Source organism: Symphalangus syndactylus, chromosome 9 (assembly GCF_028878055.3).
Source record: "Symphalangus syndactylus isolate Jambi chromosome 9, NHGRI_mSymSyn1-v2.1_pri, whole genome shotgun sequence".
Classification (NCBI taxonomy): Eukaryota; Metazoa; Chordata; class Mammalia; order Primates; family Hylobatidae; genus Symphalangus; species Symphalangus syndactylus.
In genome coordinates this window covers 121,753,054-121,775,120 of record NC_072431.2, presented here as the reverse complement: position 1 = coordinate 121,775,120, position 22,067 = coordinate 121,753,054, and the positions used below count along the sequence as shown (strand labels likewise).

General features: G+C 37.9%; 1 protein-coding gene across 1 annotated transcript in view; it reads left to right on the top strand.

Annotated features, from left to right (window-relative positions):
• Positions 1–2,763: 2,763 nt before the first annotated feature.
• The window catches only part of ADAMTSL1 (ADAMTS like 1), a 956,380-nt gene continuing 937,076 nt past the window's right edge, over positions 2,764–22,067 (top strand). Inside the window, exons 1-2 of the mRNA XM_063609087.1 lie at positions 2,764–2,804; positions 2,942–3,031. The gene's annotated coding sequence lies outside the window, so the exon portion shown is untranslated. The remainder of the gene's footprint in view (positions 2,805–2,941; positions 3,032–22,067) is intronic.

Genomic DNA, 22,067 nt, shown 5'->3' with positions numbered 1-22,067 from the left:
TACTCTGAATGAGCAACTTTGCATATATTACATAATTATACACAGAATCCTGCAATCTCTAAATATTACATGGGAAGCAAGCTTACCAATCAGATACTCCAATCCTTTAATTTTATAAATGAGCAAAATAAGATTCATGGAGGTTCTGATGTATATTTGATGATTTCTGTAAAAAGCAACATCTGGAGTTTTTGTTAGTATGAATTGCAGGCACCAACCTCCTCATTTCATGCAAGAGAAAATTGATACCTGGAGGTTCTGAAATGCGTTGGCTATGATAAGCCAGAATCCTGGCCCAGGACTCTTGTTCCAGTGTTCCTCTAACACTAATTAAGACGCATGATGAATGATCAAGAACAACAAATGGTTTTGTTTATCAGCCTGAAATTCTTTGATATGTGAAGTAAAGTTCCAAATGAATTGAGGTGTATGTGGGAGCACCTGGCCAACAAATACCAATTCAGTTATTTGCACACAGTTTTAATCGTCCTTGGATATTGCTTGGAGGCTCTGAGTTCATAAGTACAGAATGGTTTCCAAAGGATATACTTTAAGGCATTCTAGAATGCCAGTCCCGTATCCCTGGGTGTTTCTAGTTAAGGTAAATTGATTGAGAAAACCCATGTTTCTTTAGCTGCCTTTCTGCAATGACCACCTACTGTCCTTAAGAATTCAGTTCTGGCCCTCTCTGGTTATACATGTAAAGGCTGACTCATTCATTCAGTTCAGTTGTCCACATGGCAGAAGTCCAGGACTTTTGAAGACATACCAGAAAGAAATAGTCTTGAGTATGTACCCAAGGAGAAAGTAGCAGACATAGTGGAAGAAAACTCAATGTGAACAATTATCAGAAAGAAGAATGATCTGTAATCCTCTGTCATTTTGTAAAGAAGTGTCTTTTCCATTTTCTCTCACCTGTATTTCTCAAAGGTAAGACACATGCTGAAGTTAAGATTATATTGAATTTTAAACAGGATAGGCAAGGGAATCCATTTAAAATTATGCTATATGTCCTTACAGAGGTTTGAGTTCTCAGGTGAGCCCTCACTCTTTGCCTGTGCTAGCAAACCCTAACTGAGAATGTGGCATTGCAGCACAATAACTTATTTTAAACTCCAGGTGTGTATGCAGTACTAGTATTTGGCCTTAAAAAATTTATTACAGCTGTCTGGAGTTGAGACTGTTGACTAGGTGCAAACATTACCTCATACTCCATTTGACACTAGCACAGTTGGGGGGAGATTATAAAGGTAAATAAAAAAGTGCTAAAATGTAAATGTGTGCTATTTCTTCAGCAAACTGGGTTTTCTTGTTATAGCCATTTTAGTGTTTTATGAGTCAGATAATAGAAATCCTGAAATTAAGTACAGATTTACAGCTTGTTAGGGGAACAGTTCCCACTAATCCCTTGCAGTTTTGATATCCATGGTCTCTTTCATGGACTTAGAATAACTTCTTTTATATCATGTCTCTTTGAGTTTTCAGAGAGAATCTGTAAGTTTTGATATCAGACAAGACAGTTAGTGTTTTACATTTAGGAATCTAAAGTAATGGCAGTAGCGGATGCATCAGGGCAGTGAACACAACCTGGTACTACTATTGTAGTGTTCACATCTTGTTTCCCTGTCCTGATAGTATGTCCCCAGATGGTAAGCACCACGTTGTAATTACTTTTGGAGGGCTAAGGAAGCAGGGGATAGAGAACAACAGATGCCATTTGATGATCAGCAACAAAAGGTTGCTACAGAGAATTAAATGTCACAGCAATCTGATGTTATTGTTTTATTACATTGGTTGAACACTACCACACATATCTGACCCATATGACTAAAGAAAAGAGAATTTAAAAGAAATATGGAAAAGAGAAGTGTTTAAAATATTTAGATCATTTTGGACTTTTAGTCTTGGTGTGTTTGTAATAGTTTGTTAAGCAGACTTTTCAAAAGGGCTGGGCAGGGAGACCCTCTCTTGACTAATGAAACCACCTAAAATGTGCCCGAGAAGCACTTGGTAATGAAATAATTGATTAACCATCACATTCTTTTAGAACTCTGCAAGCAGTGTGCTCTCAAATGCCTTGTTTTTTGCCTTGGAGCCATTGGAACCTTTTCTTATCTTTCCTTCAAACCTTGGAAGACTCCGGTTCCCTAAATGTGTTGCTTGACTGTCTGAGTTAAATGCAGACTCAGTCAGCAGTTGAGACCAGTGGCTCTTGAAAGAGTTTGTATTTATCCTTTAATCTCTCTGTGATAACCCAGGATATATTCATGCTTGTCTTTGCTGAGACCCCATCTCAGGATCCCGGCTTATTTTTTAATTTTTTTTGAATTACATGGGCTATGACAAACGTGTTTTGGTTCATTAAAATAGTAATTGAAAAAGTACACTCTTAATTTAGTTCTGTGATTTTTGAATTTGTGTTGCCTGGTGTTGATTGCTGGTTCCACTATTCTGACATTTATGGCTGTGTTTCATCTTGGAAACCATGTGTGGTTGTAACTGGGAGTTGGCAGGTGCAAGAAAAGAGTAAGTGACGCTTTATTGGCATTGTTTTATTCCTCAACATTCCTTTCAGAAGGTGAAATAAGAAATATTGACTAAAATGGAAAGAATGGAATGTTCAAGCCTGTGAGAGGTATGACCTGATTATGAGTTCACGTGTTACTCTCTATTGACCTTATTGCTGTAGTGACAAATATAACATTGGGTTTCAAATGCCTACCTCAATAACAATTCTTTTCCACAATGAATAGTAACCAGTTAATACAGAATTAGAGAGCAGATGGCCCCTCAGTGAATATATTGTAAGTTTCCCCAGGGATTATTACACTGATGTAAAAATCACAAGAGTATTCGTACCAGGCCCATGTGTTATTAGTTATATAATTCTTTTATATAAAATCCCCTTATTGTTCTTTTTTCTTTTCTTTTCTTTTTTAAGAAATTTATTGGAGGAGATGGCCAAGAGTACCATCATTTTAAAGTAAAATATCTGACTTCACCTGCCAAAGGGAGCCAATTTGATAGTAAGGTCTGTTAATGATTTAACTTTTGCTCTGCTGATGTCAGCGTGAATGTGTTACTGCTTTCAATTTATCAGTGAACTCTTTTCCTTTTTCAGAGGAAGACAATATACATAGTGAACGTGTTGGAATAATTTTGGTTTTTATTGTAAATAACTTTATACTTTATGTGAAAATTGGTAACAAGGTTTCATCTTGATCTGGTTTAGTGTTTCTCAACTTGCTTTTTCATTATTGTCCCCTAAGGAGCTTATTTTTAGACACTTTTTCCCCCAATTGCTCTCCCTTTCCCACGCATGACATTAAATACTAAGAACAAGATGATTTTGGTCAGGTAGGGCTTTTCACATACTTCCAAAAACCAGTTTTCACCCTCTTGGAAAGTGATTATACCCTCCCACTGAAAATGCATGGTTTTCTTAAAATAAGCTTATATAGAGTAAACTACTTTAATTTTAAATTTTCTTTATTTAAAAAACAATTTATGTTTATTACAGAAAAATCAGAGGATGCAAATAGGACACAAAACACACCTCTAAGCTCATCTACCGAGACAGTCCTTGGTAACTCCTTTATACACTTACAAATTCTCATCTTCTTATGTTTGTGTGTTTAGAATTTTAAATAAGCAGATTGTACTATATGTAATGTTTTGTAACTTTATTTAATATTTTTGGTGAGCTTTTTTCAGGCTTACAATAGAATTATATAAAATCATTTATATTGACTGAATGTTTTACTGCTTTATCATAATTTAATTAATCAATATCCTATTATTTCACATTTAGGCTGTTTTAAAAAATCACTGCATTGATAAAAAAATCAATTAAAGGCCAGGCGCGGTGGCTCACGCCTGTAATCCCAGCACTTTGGGAGGCTGAGGCGGGCGGATCATGAGGTCAGGAGATCAAGACCATGGTGAAACCCCGTCTCTACTAAAAATACAAACAATTAGCAGGGCGTGGTGGCGGGTGCCTGTAGTCCCAGCTACTCGGAGAGGCTGAGGCAGGAGAATGGCGTGAACCCGGGAGGCGGAGCTTGCAGTGAGCCGAGATGGCACCACTGCACTCCAGCCTGGGCGACAGAGCAAGACTCTGTCTCAAAAAAAAAAAAAAAAAAAAAAAAAAAAAAAAAAAAAAAAAAAAATCAATTAAAAAGTCACTGCACTTTTCTTTTAGGCAAAGGTTTTTGTAAGTTAATTACATTAAATGAATTTATTTCAAAAGCAGAATTAAAAGTGATGCACATTTTAAAGCCTTTTTTGAAATAATTTTGCATTAGTGGACATTTCTACCACTATTAATTGAGAATACTCCCTTTGCCTGGAACTTAACCAACAAAGAGTATTATCACTTTTTAAAATATTTGCCACTTCTGTAGATAAAATATTTACTTGTTTTAATAGGTATTTGTTTATTTCTAGAAATGGTAGTCATTTTTTCATAGGTTTATTGGACATTGATATTTTAACCCTTTTCAAACTTAAAAATAGCATCTGATTTTTTTTTTTTTTTTTTTTTTTTTAGCTTGCAAAGAAAGGTCTTCTAAGTCTTCAAGTATTCTAAGGGGCAAGTGGTTTTGATACAAGGTCATTGTAAACATCTTTTTTTTTTTTTTTTTTTCCCCAAACATATTCTCCTTAGGTAGTGAAAATCTTCTTGATGTAAGAACAAGAAGTTCTTGAATGTAAGTTCATGTTAGGGCAAAACAAACATTGAAGACATAGACTTGTTAAATGAAAAGCAGGATTATTCAAATAAAACCTTTGTGGTAGGAGAAAATTGGGGTGGGGGGCACACAAGAATGACCTTTAACTACATGGAAACTGAACAACCTGCTCCTGAATGACTACTGGGTTCATAACGAAATGAAGGCAGAAATAAAGATGTTCTTTGAAACCAACGAGAACAAAGACACAACATACCAGAATCTCTGGGACACATTCAAAGCAGTGTGTAGAGGGAAATTTATAGCACTAAATGCCCACAAAAGAAAGCAGGAAAGATCCAAAATTGACACCCTAACATCACAATTAAATGAACTAGAAAAGAAAGAGCAAACACATTCAAAAGCTAGCAGAAGGCAAGAAATAACTAAAATCAGAGAAGAACTGAAGGAAATAGAGACACAAAAAACCCTTCAAAAAATTAATGAATCCAGGAGCTGGTTTTTTGAAAAGATCAACAAAGTCGATAGACCACTAGCAAGACTAATAAAGAAGAAAAGAGAGAAGAATCAAATAGATGCAATAAAAAACGATAAAGGGGATATCACCACCGATCCCACAGAAATACAATCTACCATCAGAGAATACTACAAACACCTCTATGCAAATAAACTAGAAAATCTAGAAGAAATGGATAAATTCCTCGACACATACACCCTCCCAAGACTAAGCCAGGAAGAAGTTGAATCTCTGAGTAGATCAATAACAGGCTCTGAAGTTGTGGCAATAATCAATAGCTTACCAACCAAAAAGAGTCCAGGACCTGATGGATTCACAGCCGAATTCTACCAGAGGTACAAGGAGGAACTGGTACCATTCCTTCTGAAACTATTCCAATCAATAGAAAAAGAGGGAATCCTCCCTAACACATTTTATGAGGCCAGCATCATCCTGATACCAAAGCCTGGCAGAGATATCACCAAAAAAGAGAATTTCAGACCGATAACCTTGATGAACATGGATGCAAAAATCCTCAATAAAATACTGGCAAACCGAATCCAGTAGCACATCAAAAAGCTTATCCACCATGATCAAGTGGGCTTCATCCCTGGGATGCAAGGCTGGTTCAACATACGCAAATCAATAAATGTAATCCAGCATATAAACAGAACCAAAGACAAAAACCACATGATTATCTCAATAGATGCAGAAAAGGCCTTTGACAAAATTCAACAACCCTTCATGCTAAAAACTCTCAATAAATTAGGTATTGATGGGACGTATCTCAAAATAATAAGAGCTATCTATGACAAACCCACAGCCAATATCATACTGAATGGGCAAAAACTGGAAGCATTCCCTTTGAAAACTGGCACAAGACAGGGATGCCCTCTCTCACCACTCCTATTCAACATAGTGTTGGAAGTTCTGGCCAGGGCAATCAGGCAGGAGAAGGAAATAAAGGGTATTCAGTCAGGAAAAGAGGAAGTCAAACTGTCCCTGTTTGCAGATGACATGATTGTATATCTAGAAAACCCCATTGTCTCAGCCCCAAATCTCCTCGAGCTGATAAGCAACTTCAACAAAGTATCAGGATACAAAATTAATGTACAAAAATCACAAGCATTCTTGTACACCAATAACAGACAAACAGAGAGTCAAATCATGAGTGAACTCCCATTCACAATTACTTCAAAGAGAATGAAATACCTAGGAATCCAACTTACAAGGGATGTGAAGGACCTCTTCAAGGAGAACTACAAACCACTGCTCAATGAAATAAAAGAGGATACAAACAAATGGAAGAACATTCCATGCTCATGAGTTGGAAGAATCAATATCATGAAAATGGCCATACTGCCCAAGGTAATTTATAGATTCAATGCCATCCCCATCAAGCTACCAATGACTTTCTTCACAGAATTGGAAAAAACTACTTTAAAGTTCATATGGAATCAAAAAAGAGCCTGCATCGCCAAGTCAATCCTAAGCCAAAAGAAGAAAGCTGGAGGCATCACACTACCTGACTTCAAACTATACTACAAGGCTACAGTAACCAAAACAGCATGGTACTGGTACCAAAACAGAGACATAGATCAATGGAACAGAACAGAGCCCTCAGAAATAATGCTGCATGTCTACAACTATCTGATCTTTGACAAACCTGACAAAAACAAGCAATGGGGAATGGATTCCCTACTGAATAAATGGTGCTGGGAAAACTGGCTAGCCATATGGAGAAAGCTGAAACTGGATCCCTTCCTTACACCTTATACAAAAATTAATTCAAGATGGATTAAAGACTTACATGTTAGACCTAAAACCATAAAAACCCTAGAAGAAAACCTAGGCAATACCATTCAGGACATAGGCATGGGCAAGGACTTCATGTCTAAAACACCAACAGCAATGGCAACAAAAGCCAAAATTGACAAATGGGATCTAATTAAACTAAAGAGCTTCTGCACAGCAAAAGAAACTACCATCAGAGTGAACAGGCAACCTACAAAATGGGAGAAAATTTTCACAACCTACTCATCTGACAAAAGGCTAATATCCAGAATCTACAATGAACTCAAACAAATTTACAAGAAAAAAACAACCCCATCAAAAAGTGGGCAAAGGACATGAACAGACACTTCTCAAAAGAAGACATTTATGCAGCCAAAAAACACATGCAAAAATGCTCATCATCACTGGCCATCAGCGAAATGCAAATCAAAACCACAGTAAGATACCATCTCACACCAGTTAGAATGGCCATCATTAAAAAGTCAGGAAACAACAGGTGCTGGAGAGGATGTGGAGAAATAGGAACACTTTTACACTGTTGGTGGGACTGTAAACTAGTTCAACCATTGTGGAAGTCAGTGTGGCAATTCCTCAGGGATCTAGAACTAGAAATACCATTTGATCCAGCCATCCCATTACTGGGTATATACCCAAAGGACTATAAATCATGCTGCTATAAAGACACATGCATACATATGTTTATTGCAGCACTATTCACAATAGCAAAGAGTTGGAACCAACCCAAATGTCCAACAACAATAGACTGGATTAAGAAAATGTGGCACATATACACCATGGAATACTATGCAGCCATAAAAAAGGATGAGTTCATGTCCTTTGTAGGGACATGGATGAAACTGGAAACCATCATTCTCAGTAAACTATCGCAAGGACAAAAAAACCAAACACCGCATGTTCTCACTCATAGGTGGGAATTGAACAATGAGAACACATGGACACAGGAAGGGGAACATCACACTCTGGGGACTGTTGTGGGGTGGGGGAAGGGGGGAGGGACAGCATTAGGAGATATACCTAATGCTAAATGACAAGTTAATGGGTTCAGCACACAAACATGGCACATGGATACATATGTAACAAACCTGCACATTGTGCACATGTGACCTAAAACTTAAAGTATAATAATAATAATAAAAAGAATGACCTTTAAATTCAGGGGGTATTAAAATAAGTAATAGTTCTCAAAAGGGAAGCCATCTTGTAAGTGTCTCACATGGCACAGAGATGTTACCTTCCATCATATGTCTATAAGCTTTCCTTTTATGTAGCAAGCTCGACCTTTGGAAAAGTTAGAGAAATAGCTCTTCTGTTTGGGATATTTTGTAGATGACCATTTATGTTCTTTATTTAGTCCACATCCTTAATTACTGAAGGTTTACATACTTAATCATTGAGATGTTTGGACTCCTTTCATTTTGTTTTTGGTTAATTAAGTCAGTTTGTTGCCACAAAATAGTAACTAACTTATGCTAAGACTCTCAGTGGCCATGAACTATTCTCCACAATAGGAACCTTTAGGTCTGAGATTTTTTTTCACTTTTTTTTAACAGTAGATTTGTGTATCAAAATATAAGTAATTGCACTTATTGACCTTATTTATTGGTGTCACCTTGAGTTGAGCTCATTAATTTCCTGGTTGTCATGTTTAATTATTAAGACCTGTTTTTAACAACAGCAAAAAGAACTCAGAAAGCCAGATGAGTTTTTATATGAACTCTCTAGAAGTGGTCATAACCATTGCTTTTTTCTAAGCCGAGCCACGTTACTAGATAATATTGTTTTGCTTTTGAAATTACATGTTACCCAAGGACTGATGATTGAATCATTCCTGTCCAAACTGTATGACCTCAGTTCTTTACTCTCTGACATATGAGACAAAACCTTAATTTCTTTACCAACTTTACCTAGTAGAAAACTTGTAGGCAGAAAGATGCATGCCCTTTATCTGTGGTTGGAATTCTTTTATCAGATCTCAGTAACAAAGTAGATAATACAATAAAATAAAGGAAACATTAACTTTGACAGAAAATTCCAAACTCATAGCTTCATGAAACTTTTTGTCAAGACTTGGTTCTAGAATTTAATAAATAATTGAGGCAGAGGGTTTATGGAATTCCTGTGTAGATGTCCTTACTTATCCCGAATGCTGTACTGGGAATTAGTTGAATATGTCTTAATCACACAATATTTTGACAACTACTTAAAAGATGAGGAAATTGAATTCCAGAGAAGGATCAGTGTCTTCCCAGCTCTATCTGTATACTATGTGGCTGCTCTGGAAGCAGTGTAGGTGTTATTCCAAACCTTTTTCCTATCTATGACCATCTATTTAAACATGTGGAAAAAGAACATTTTTATCAAAGCAGTGATAAATGTTACATGATTTTATGTAGACAGGTGGGTCTGAAAAGTACCTGGTGAAGAAGTTCTAATCCTCTGATTCAGGGACTAAGGAGAAACCTCCTGAGAAACTCAGGAGCCAGTTGATGCTACTGAGATCTCAGTGCCACAGATATTCACCTTTGCTCAGACTTGGAAAAGGCTTTGTCTTCTAAGGGGTGAATGGTTTTGGTATAGTTCAAGTCTTTCAGATTCCTTCTCTGGATGGCCCCTGTTTGCATAACTCCAATGTCCTACTGCATTGCCTAAGGACCCTTAACAGAAAAGATAAGAAGCAACTTGAAATCTTTGATTTTACTAACATGATTTCATTCTTGTATGAAAGCTGAAAAAAAGTGTTCCTCAGTACCTTCTGACTTTTATAAGGATTCCCCCACCCTGCCTTCACCCCACCGTGTGTACACATGCTTGTACAACTTCTGCTGGCTGGCTTCACGTTGTATAACAACGTGAACCTGGGCTGTATTGGAAGGAAAGAAAATGTGACTGGCATGAAGTCCCTCTCCAGTGCCAGGTGCGTTCATAGTCAGGCCTGCTTCAGATTTCACGGTTAGACTGTACACGTGCATCCTTACCTTTCACGTAACTTCCTTGATTATACTAGAAGTAGTCTAAGGAATGATTCAGCCAACTCATGAAGATTTCTCATTTTCCCTTGGGGGTGCTTCCTTGGAAACATGAGACAGGGCCCTGCCCCCGCAGTACCCTGCAACACTGCCTTGCCCCTCTCTCTCATTGCTCCCCACTGGGATGGAGATCTCCTAATCACCAGGGGCTTGGTGCTACCTCTTTCATACCTAGAAAGGCCCAGACGTCGATTGCCCTTCCCTGCTCAGCCACCATCCCACCTACCTAATGTTTATTTTGCCCCTTCTGTGGGTGTGACGCCCCACTTTCTCACGGGCCATATAGAGTATGGGTACAGAGAGAGCAGAGAGAGACCCCTCTCCCACACCCCTGTCCGGGTTATCCTTTCCTGGTTATATTCCAGGTTCATGTGGAAAGGTTGGGGGTAGGGCAGACGTCAAGCTGGGGTAGACACCTCTTGCTGGGGGTCAGAATCCTGTGCAAGTTTATCTCCAGCTGGTGTATTATCTGCAATTCTCATTTATTTTAGAAGTGGGTACCTCCTAGTACTGTGTTGCTTGTAAAATATATTCAGTGCTATTCGCATTGGTTAACTTTAGCTATCTCTTTTTTAAAATAATTTTTAAAATTTCACCAATGATGGTTTTGAAGGTTTTGGTAACTGTGTTTCTTTTCAGACGAATGCTTGTACTTGGTCCTTTTAGTATCTGGGAAGCTGGATGCAGTGATGACAGCTACTCAGGAGACTGAGGTTGGAGGATCACTTGAGTCATCTGAGGCTAGGAGTTCAAGACCATCCCGGGAAAAGTAGTGAGAGCCTCCCCCTGCCATCTCAAAAAATCAAAGATTAGCCTTGTGTGGCAGCATGGGCCTGTAGTGGCCATGATCACACCACTGCACTCCAGCCTGGGTGAACGGGCAAGAGCCCATCTCTGAAAAACAATACAGAACAAACGAATATTTTGGAAGTAGGTGTTATTACCCTATAACTTATGAGAAGAAAACTGAGAGGTCATGCAACTAGAGAGTAAGGCAAGATTGAAACCCAGGTTTCTGTAATCCCTTAACTTATTTTTGTTACATTACTCATGCTACTATTCCAGCATTACACATAACCCTTTACTTAATTCGAAAATCAAACTGAATGGAAAATTGCAAATGTGAAGAGAGGGGTATTCATCTATGTAAATTTATATTTGATACCAAGTTTACTAAAGTGAATAGCCAATTTATGGGTTATAAATAAGATAATCTATCCCAATGCTGTGTTCAAAAAATGACAGGGGCGAATAATACATTCTTGCTAGTATGGGATTTACTTCTCTAGACGTTTACATAGCAGCTCTTTATGGAAAGGAAGAAAGATCATAAAAATGCTAGTAGGTTATCTCGTCGGGTGGAGTTGTAAGAATTATGAAATCATACAGAAGGGTGTAGCACACATCTGGCCTTTTATGAAGTTAGGGGAAAGTGCGACATTCATTCCTGTTTAACATGTTAAATTACATATTTGATCATGAATGTTTTTTCCTTACTTGAAAGATTTTTCTCTACGTATGTTTTCTAAGAATAAATGGATACCTCTGATATACTGGTGAAAGTCATGGCTGAAGTTCATGCCTTTCAGTCTGTCCACAAGGAATATAATAAGAGCCTGTCATAGTTTACAGAGTTCTATTCAAATATAAATTCTTTAGCTATTGGAAATGTGTTTACGTTCATGTCTGTTAGTCATAAATTTTCATTGTTGGGAAGACTGTTCCAATCTAATGAGAAGTGACAGGATTCTCTCATTGTCAGCCATCTCAACTTGGTCACCCTTAGTCTTTCTTTTAGTTAATATTCCTTGCAGGAATTACACAGTCGTTATTAATGGTGCTAAGTTGGGAAGATCCTTCACATTTTTCTAATACAGAGTACCGTTTGGATGTTGACTTTTGTTAATGAAATTGACTATTACATTCTGCAAATTTTTGTTTGTTTTTTTTTTGCATTTACAAATTTCCTTTTGTCCCTAGCTTCATGATTAAAACTATACATCCATCTCTTGTGGGATTTGGATTTGTCTCTGTTGAAGAATGGTTAAAAATCTAACATATCCCTTAAAAATGAGTCTCCATGTTAGTAGGAGATGGTTTTCTTTATCTTTGTCTATGTTTTGAGAGACCAGAGAGGTCTCTGGAAACTACCTTATGTTCGGTGAGTTTTTTTAATTCAATTTTTTTTGCCCCTCAGTAATACAGATTGTGCTTCCCCTCATTACAGATTATTGCTCCACCTTGGCAGACAGAATCTCGTTGTGTGTGTGTGTGTGTGTGTGTGTGTGTGTTTCTGTGTGTGTGTGTGTGATTCTATATAGTCCACAGGGGTGATCCTCAAGATGTTGAACCACTTGTGCACCAAAGGCCCTGACTAATCTGAACAGTCATTCTGGCCAATAACAAGCGACATTGGCTGTAAATGGCTGGATGACTCTGTCCATGCACAAGGATTGAACTGTCGCTGGTTGGAGATATTTGTGGAGTATCTGTCTCAGATAACTTTTCTATCTTTTTTGCTTTTTACTAACTATGCAATCAGTGTCACAGATTGTAGAAAATGTTGACAGAGAGACCATAGCAATAGTCATTTAAAGACACATTGATGAAAGAATGATAAAATAGCTCCTAAGAGATTTTCATTGGGAATTGTAATAATTAAATGCTTCAGTGCCATTCAAAAGTGCTTTTATTAGATATTTGGTATATTCAGTTCCACTTTTGTGTCGTACTTTTTGGTCATTCTTTTTTCTGTGAACATAACAGAATTCACAAATATTAATTTCCAGAACTTGTATTTAATGTGCGAGAGTTAACTACCTTGTATTTAAGATAAAGTTAACAAAGCAGAAAGATTAAATCTGAATGCTGTCAGGTCAGTGGTAAATTTAGGATCAAGGTTCAGAATAAGACAGTTCATTTACAATCCTGATTTTCCATGTTCCTCTGAAGTCCAGGCACAGGCTCTTTTCTAGGTAGACAGGAATGTTTATTTAAACATTTTGAAGTGATTTATTAAAGTGGACGCATCAGTATTTTCTGTAGGCATGTGAAATCCTTGAGAGATTACACAATTAATAAGGAAATAGATGAGACCTCGCCCTTTACAGGACCCAAATTCCCTTTAGCTGAAAGCAGGCTTGGAGAAAGAGATTAACAATTTTTAAAGAGGAATGCAATCTGTTTATGTTTATTTCATTTTCTCCACGAGAGATTCTTTCTCACAGTCAGAACGTGTGGCTTAGCACTACCTAGGGAGATTGTTTGCCTCCATTTTCTTGTTTACTTAACGGAGAATGGGAGGCAGAAGTTAAAGCCCAGCAATGTCTTTTAGCTACACTTTGTATTAGTACTTCCATCTTCCTTTTCTTAACTAGGCTACAGGGACCAGATTGTTTTGGATCCTTTCTTCCTGAAGGGCAGAGAAAGAGGAGATGAGAAACACTGTGATCTCACTATTCCCTGTTAGGTCCAATCAAGGCATGGGGAATCATATTTCTCATGGGGATTAGGGAGCTATTCTTTGAAGGTAGGACTGCTTTTGCCAGATAGATGCTACTAAGAAAAATGCTGCATTATTTCTGCTGGCAAAAGAAGGGCAACTAGTGAAATGCGAGGCAGATAGCTTGAAGTGAAGTTATCATGAACTGAAAGACTTAGTAAGGAGGAAATTGCATTTTTTGGCAAAAGGAAATTAGGTGCTCCCTTTTATTTTGGGTTAATTGGGAATAGTTTGGTCTGAACTAGTGAGAAAACTGGAGTAACATTTTAATTCACTTCAGCTTTATTATTTTAAAAGTCACAGTAATTTGTTTTAATTCTGACTTTTTTATTCTGTGAATTCCTTGCCAAATTGTTTTTTAACAGAAGGCATGCAAGAGAAAGCCCGGCCAAGATTGCTTAAATTAACAGAGGAGATACATTTATAATTAGTATTTACATTATAGGAGTTAGAGTGCTAAAAACAAACATACTGTATTATTTATGGCATACTGGATAAAAATGCTGGTGCTGGAAATAGAGGATCCAGGTTCAAATTCTGGCTCTGCTACCTCCTGGACTTTGGGCGCTGACATTGATTCTTTCTCTGCCTCAATTTCCTCATCTCTAAAATGACACAGTCCATATAGCTAGGCCATACAGCTGTTGTGATGAGGACTAACGTAATCTAAGCTCCTTAGAATCGTGCCCAGCTCAAAGCAAGTGCTCTATAAATGTCGGTTGTTATTACTAAGTAAACCTCAGGCTTTTAATACTGCTAATACTTTTATCATTCCCTGTCTTGTGGATAAACTTGTCTCATCTATATTACATCGTCACATCCTAACTTATCAGTGTTCAAAGAGTGTTTTTAATTTTTTTTTTCAATTTTTCAATTTTGAGAGCTCCCATCGTCTGTAGTTTTCTTCCACTCTCCACCCACCTCCTACCCCTGAGCCTTCATTAAAGGAACAAGCACTCTCTTAATTGCAATAAGGAACACAGACCTTGACTGGCCTTTCAGTTGTATGCTTTTACTTCCTTGGCACACAAACCTGGATGTTAGAGAGAAGATGGATTTGGAGATAGCAGAGACCTTTTCAATATAAGGTGAGGATGAGACTGAGCTACAATGTTATATTCAGTTAAAGTAACTGCTTCTTTTGTTACTTGTTCAGAATGACCAGGGAGGTGAAGATTGAACACAGGGATCATTGGGCAAGGCAGAATTAAATCTTGGAGAACTTTACAACACACTGCATTATGGTTTTGAGAGGTCGAGTGCTACGTAATGTTCTTATTGTACTGGGTATTGTTTCCCATATCGAATCCCAAAGTGCTCTCAGCTGCTGTTATTTGCCAACCCTTTTTGAACCAGTTTTCTATTCCTTTCCCTCCCTCAGTTCCCCAACCCAGCTCTCTCACTTTATCCTTCTTCTAGATCTTTGTGCTCCACATTTCACTGCCTGTACTCCCTTCTCACCACCACCCCCTTTTGCATTTTTTATGGTAAATAAAGTAATTGTTCAGTGTAAGCCAACTGGGGCAAGGCAGCATTTGTTATTGCATATCTTTTTGGTAACATAAGCCACAGAAGGATGATGAATACGGTTTTATTTACAAACAATATACAAGTAATTCCACTTAACTGGAGATAACAGCTTAGGTTGCTTTCTGATTTAACCTCCTTGCTATTTCAGATAAGAACCTACATAAGCTTTCATTTGAGTAGGCATTTTGCCCAAAAATTGACCCTTTGATAGTGAGCAGTCTCAGGGCAGTTCTGCATTCCACTGGTGCCATTAGCCTTTAGTATGCATGGTGAAAAGTAGCATATAGGGTTGGCTCTATCCCAGTTTGGAGCCTAACTGAAACTTGCATAAGTATAAGAGAAAAAACAATTGAATCAAAGCCACATGGGCTAAAAACAGGTTCCCCTATTAGAATGGAAAGTTTTTGGTTGAGAATCTTTCTTTCATTTAATTGATATTGATATTAATTATAACAAACAAGGGTCTTGGTTACAATTTTACAGTGCCCAGTTATCTTGCCGAATAAAGAATGGACTGGCGTTGGTTGTGATGAAGAATTATTGTGTTGTATATATGGGCAAGGGAATATACATGTATCATATTAGAAATGAGAACATTTGTCACTCCTAAACAGTCGAGCCAGAAAATGAATCCATTGAAAATCTTATTTACACATATGTTCGTAACATTCATTACTTAATTCTAAGTTAGTGGCTCTGCTTTTAGTGAAGACAAATATCTATTTGAAAATAAAAATATTTCTCAGCAGGGCCCTCCACAAAGTGATGCCTCTGTTTCATTGACCTTTGTGAAAAAGGTGCTGGCTCTTGAATTCATGCGTTACTGTTCTGCACGGGAAAAATAAGGAAGTAGTAATATCTCCTGTGAAGGGTTCTTTTGAAGATCACACATGTAATGCATGTAGAATATGGTAGCATTTCAAAAATGACAGTTGGTATTATTTTAAGAAAACAGATTTGTTGAAAAATTTGGGGGAAAAAAATCACCTCTTTCTTACTGATCTCTTGTCTTCGTGCTCTTGATACTCCAAACTAGCAGCTGCATTCACTTACTCTCTTCTGCTGAAAATGCTATGATGATAGTTGCCCCTTACTGTACCTGGAATGGCTGGCACCACGTAGTCCCCATTAATAAAAATAGAAGCAGTATTCTCCATTAACAAAATATCACTCTCCATTAATAAAAATACCCACTGAATATTCTCCATTAATAAAAATTGGACTACTTAGGCATCTCACATAGTCCTAGCCTTTCCATTCTTAACAAGCTAAAAAAAGCCAATTTAACCCAACAAGTGGAAGCAGACGTGTTAAAAGAATACATATTTAATATACAGACATATGTGCACACATACCTACGCATGTGGAAATTCAAGCACCATGTTCTTTATTAATGGAAACCAATGTCTCCAGAAGGCAAGGCACAGCACTCAAAAACATAGTAAAGTTAAGAAAAGATAAAAGAATATGGTGAGTGTACATGTAAAAGGAGATAAAGGAGGTCATGGGGCTGGGAGGCAGAGCTAGGGTACATAGAGGAAGGCTGAAGACAGGTGAGAAGCTTGCTAGTTAAGTAATGCTAGGCTGCTGGTTCATGATACCAAGCAAAGTGAAGAAATGAGAACAGACTCACAGATAAAGTGATATTAATTGAGTAGTCTTGCTTGAAAGAAGAAAAGGAAGTCTACAGGCTGCAAGGAGTTCAATAATAACAGGGTATGTTTAGTTATACGTATTTTTTCTTTTAATGATAATCTGATGTTATGAAGTCATTTAGGGAAGGTAAATGCTTTGGAAAAGGAAGTAGTAGTGAGGGGGAAAGTCTTAGAAAGTCAGACCATGGAATGGGTTGGTGGATTCTTCATAAGTATTGAATTTCCTGTCTAGGAGGTAGATTTCTGACTTTGTGTCTTACGAGTGAGGTGACCTATCAAGCCCTTTGATGTGATGTCTGCTGCTTTCCTGCCTGTTTTATCTCCTGGATGCCTAGAATAATCTGAGAGGAGACAACAGAAATCAAGCATATGTTCCATACAAAGGCCCCATGAAATCTGCAAGCCTGCTGTGCATCATGTCAATGTAATTCATTTATTTTTTTAAAGGGGTGATGATACACTCTTTCCTCTAGATGACAAATTACAGAGCTCATCTGAAAAGCCCTCTCTTTGGGGAAAACATTCTGCCTTTTTTTTTTTGTTCCCTGCATAGCCTCTTTATTGTGTATGGTGAATAAAGAAATAATAACATGAACTGAATACCCATAAAGAGAAAAAATTGATAAAAGCAGAACTGATTGTGTGACTGTGATAATGAACACAAAGATAATATACAAAATGTACATATAGCATTAAACTAGGAGAAACAATTCCTTTGTAGTTTTTTGCAACAGTCTAAAATACGGATCATAGCTAAATCCTATTATATGTTTAGACCAGAGGCTAGAAGTGGTGAAGGCTATCACAGAAGGGGCCACTGTGAAAGCTGATCTCTGTAGGATCTAGTAAGTTAGCTGCTGTGATGCTTCTCCGAGAATTATACCAAAATAATAGCTTTACTTTCCTCAAAGAGTAATTTTCCTAGTTATCACTAAGACTTTTGTTGGTCATTGTAGATTTTTGTTATACTTGCAATGAGAAAGATTTACAACTGACATATTAATACTATGCTCTATTGAGATTTGGCTTCAAGCTGTCCAGTAATCCTCATCATCCTTGATTTTTTTAGTGTGCCCCCCAGGAAATATTTTCAGATCCTTTTTTCTGTCTCCTAAAATCCCCTTCTTTCCTTCCCCCCAACATAATTATCTCCTTCTCTAATAAAAACTGGTCATCCTGCCTTACCACCCCTCATCTGCTTTTCTCTTTAGCTTTACCTGTCTCTCCTATGGACCCACAGTCAGAGGAAGGGGAAGAGTACCTCTCCTCTTAGCCCAGTTTCTTGACATCCACAAATGAGATCCTTTCTCTCTGCCATAGGGTTCTTTCTGTGTTAGTCATCTTGCTTCTAGGAATTTATAAGTGACTTTTAACTTGGGAAAAACCTCCTTTGACTCAAATATATTCATTTGTTATTCACTTAGCAGATGTTTAATACTTATATCATGTAGCATTGGTTGTTGGCAAGCAGTTGAAACAGACTTTGGTTATCTTGAACAAAAAAGGAATGTACTGGAAGGCTATGAGATTATCCATAAAATGGGTAGAAAAGATTAAGGATCTGGCTCTGCAGATGTCATAGGCCAGAGCGGCTCAGGTGAATCCGGGTGACAGGGACTACAGTAAATCTCTGCCGGGATGAAACAACTTTAACCAACATTAACTTGGCCTTTGTATCACTTTTTTCAAAACTTCAGTTCCAGGAAGTGACTGTCTGATTTGCTTGGGGCACTATCCCATCCCTAGGGATGAGAAGTAGGGAGAACCTGGATTGACAATCCCATCAGCACTGCATCCAGTTGGGGGAAGTTAGTTTCTAAAAGGAAAATGAAAATGCTATTGCCAGGAAAAAATGAATGGGAATCAGGGAAGCAAAACCAGTAACTTGTCACTGTAGCCTATAATATGTCAGGCAGTCACTATCCTGGTCTTTGAAATAGACAAATAAAGGAAAACTAACATTTACTAAAAGGAAAAAAAAAATGATGAAAGTGGTAGAATTGAAGGTGAGATTGCAATAATAAGCCCAAAGATAAAAATATGTTGTACGTTTATCATGAAATATATAGGAGAAATATTTCCCCTTCAAAGATGACAGAAGTAACTGTCCAAACATATGAATAAATCATGGCACAGTCATACGGTCTTGTCCCAGTGCTTAGATAAGAGATTGGAACTGGTCCAAGATGAGGGAGACAGTACCTGTCCTCAAGGAGCTCACAGTCAGTGGGGAAGTCAGATGTAGAATAGGTCATTTTAGGAAAATAAAATTAAAATAGAAAGCTACCGATCCCATGGCACATGGGGAAAGTGCATCTAATCTTAGAATGGGCTGATTCAAAGAAAGTTTCCAGGAAGAAAAATCTCCAGGAAGTTGAAATCTAAGAAGAAATTGCCTGTGATAGGGAGAATGGTGTAGCAGTAAAGAAGGGCATTCCAGGAAGAGAGAATAGACAGGGAAGTGAGAAACAATGCATATGTTGAAGAACCATGGTGATTTTGTAAAGAAGGGATTTGAGGGAGCAGAGGTTGCGGGTGGAGAGCTCTAGGCATTGTGGTATCACTGAGGAGCATTGCAGAGAGGGCCAGTAGGATGAGGAGTAGAAATGCCTGTTGGTTTTGGTAGATAGGAAGCCAGTGGTGAGCTGGGAAAGAGAAGTTTGAGTTGAGCAGAGCATGTAGAAACCAGACGATGGTGACCCAGGAGTGAATGGGAGGGAAGGAAGTTGATAGGAAATGGAGAGTTCTGTGCAGAAGGGTTTGGGTGAGAAGGAGCAAAGGGCAGTTGGCTCACAACTGGAGAGGACTATGGAGGGAGGGCTGTACTTTCCTACACTGAAAGGATGAAGTCAGTAGAGGGAAAGATTGAAGACACAGGGGAAGAATGATACCTAATGATGAAAGTAAAAGAAAAGAATGTTGTCCTGAAGGGTAAAAGATGACTTATTTTCTGATACTAGAGGTCAGAATATAAGAGTAGGTGTTAATCTACAGGAATCTGTGGGCAGAAGGAGAATGTTGAAAGATGCCATTATGGGTAGCCTCCATTTTGTCAAAGAAATACAAGTCTAAAAATACCTTGGAATTAAATAAAAACCAAACACTTGAGTTCAGATTCTGGTTCCATGGTATAATAGCTAGGTGACCTTATACTCTGAGCCTCAGTTTCCTCATCTGTAGAATGGAGACATTGCAGAAGTTACCTTAAAGGGCTATGATAAAATTAAATATTATATGTGTAAAATAGCAAATACTGTCTCTGATACTTAGTAAGTGCTTAATAATATAACTATTTTTATTAGCATAAGAGTGTGTGACCATAGGATTAATGAACTACTTTATAATATACATGGTCTCATGTTTATGAAAAGATTCTGGAACTAGTGATTCCCAGCTCTGCCATTTATCAGCTTGGTGACTTTGGGGATGATAATAATATCAACTTTATAGGGTATTATGAGGATTAAATGAATTAATTCATATAATACACTCAGTGAGGATTCTGTAAATGTCAGATATTGTTAGCACTTTTATTTTTATTCAAGGTCCAAAGAGCACTTAGCAGTATATATTGTTATCTCTATTTTGTAGGAAAGGAAGTTAAAGTACAAGAGAGTTAAATGACTTACCCAGAGCCAGATAACTAGCAAATGGTAGAATTGGGCTAAAACCAAGATCCTTTGTATGTCCAAAGTCAATTCACTTGCTATTACACTGTGACTGCTGACCCACTGCCAACCTCTGACTTTAGCATCTATTTACCCATACTCTGAATTACTCATCATCACATAACCTGTGAGCTAATCTTGATCATTAGCTTCCAGGCCAATCCTGGAGTTCAAATTCTGGTTCTACAATTTAATAGCTAGGTGACTTTATACTAGAGAATGGATTTGAGGGAGCAGAGGCTGTGGGTAGAGAGCCCTAAGCACTGTGGTAGCCTCTAGACCACTAGCTTCCAGGCTCATCCTGGAGTCCTTCCCAGTTCCACGCTGACTCCATATTCTTGTCTTGCCTTTTTGACCTGCGTGTAGAGCTCCAGCTACTGACAGTCTACATGTCCATGAAGCAGCATGAGGGTAAATAAAAATCTGATTCACCCAAGGGTTGTTCTACAAGTACCTGTTGAAGGTTGCAAATACTCAAGAGAGAGAAGATACCATCATGCCTGCAAATACCAAGTGCTGCATTTGTTTCTGTGAATATGGTGAAAGAAGTCTCTCCTGGCCAGTTCCAATGATGCTGCACATCTGTGCACACTCTACCTACATGCCTGTCTGCATTTCTTTCCCATCGTGACCTGTTGTTTTACTGCAACATGAATCAGCGCTTTGGAAACCCTCAAAGACTTACCATTTGGATTGTAGTGTGGATGCCTGATGATAAAAGTCTGACTTTGCTTCTACTCTTGTAGGAAGTCTGATGGGAATTTCAGTTCCAAATGTTACATAACATCATGACCTTTCTTTGATGTATTGTGCTGTAGCAGACAGATGTACTTAAGGATCAACATCCAGAATATTTCAAACCAATCTTCTTCTTCATAGCAGGATTAGGAAACGAATGAGCCTTCTGTGCAATCCAGCCTTACCATATGAAATAAAACTCATATGAAAACCATATTCTCTGTATTTAGAAATGAGATTCTTTGGGGTCAGATTTTATTTAATTTAAGTACACTTAGGTTTTACATTCAAATCGTTTTCCCACTTCATGGCCTCAAAGAGTCAACTATCGAAGTTGGAAAAAAGGATTCCAATAGTGTTTAAAAACAATTAAGCTGTAGAATGTCAATGTTTGGACACCTAAAAAGAAAATATTTCTTTTAATGATTATAAATGTAATCACTTATATACCAAAGAAAGGGTCCATATGGACCACTGAATTTATTAATGTTTTAAAGGAAAGCAATTTTCATTCAACTGCTGAGGAAATGTTTCAGCTAGCAATAAAAGGGTTTCATATGCACATGGAATGATTTTGCAATATGGAAAGGATATGGAGGGAAGAAAAAAAATAAAGACCAGAAATGTTAAACAGAAAATTTGAAGGAAAGACAAGAAGGAGACCAGTGAAAGGCTGAGGGATGCCATCTTCAGGGAGGGAAGGAGCTTTATTTCTGAGCTCTGCCTGCTTCTATAGGAAGCAGATTCAGAGCTCCTTCTGTATTTGGTAAGGGGACTCCTACAGATAGCCTAGGCTCAGCTCAGACACTGATGTGAACCCACAAAGCAAGTGAAGGCACAGAATGATGTGGGGAGCAAAGGCGGGGACCTGCCACATGCCAAGGGGAGAGTGGAAAGGTGCACAGAGGTAAATTGCACGTGTGTGCCACACACAGGTATTTGTTAT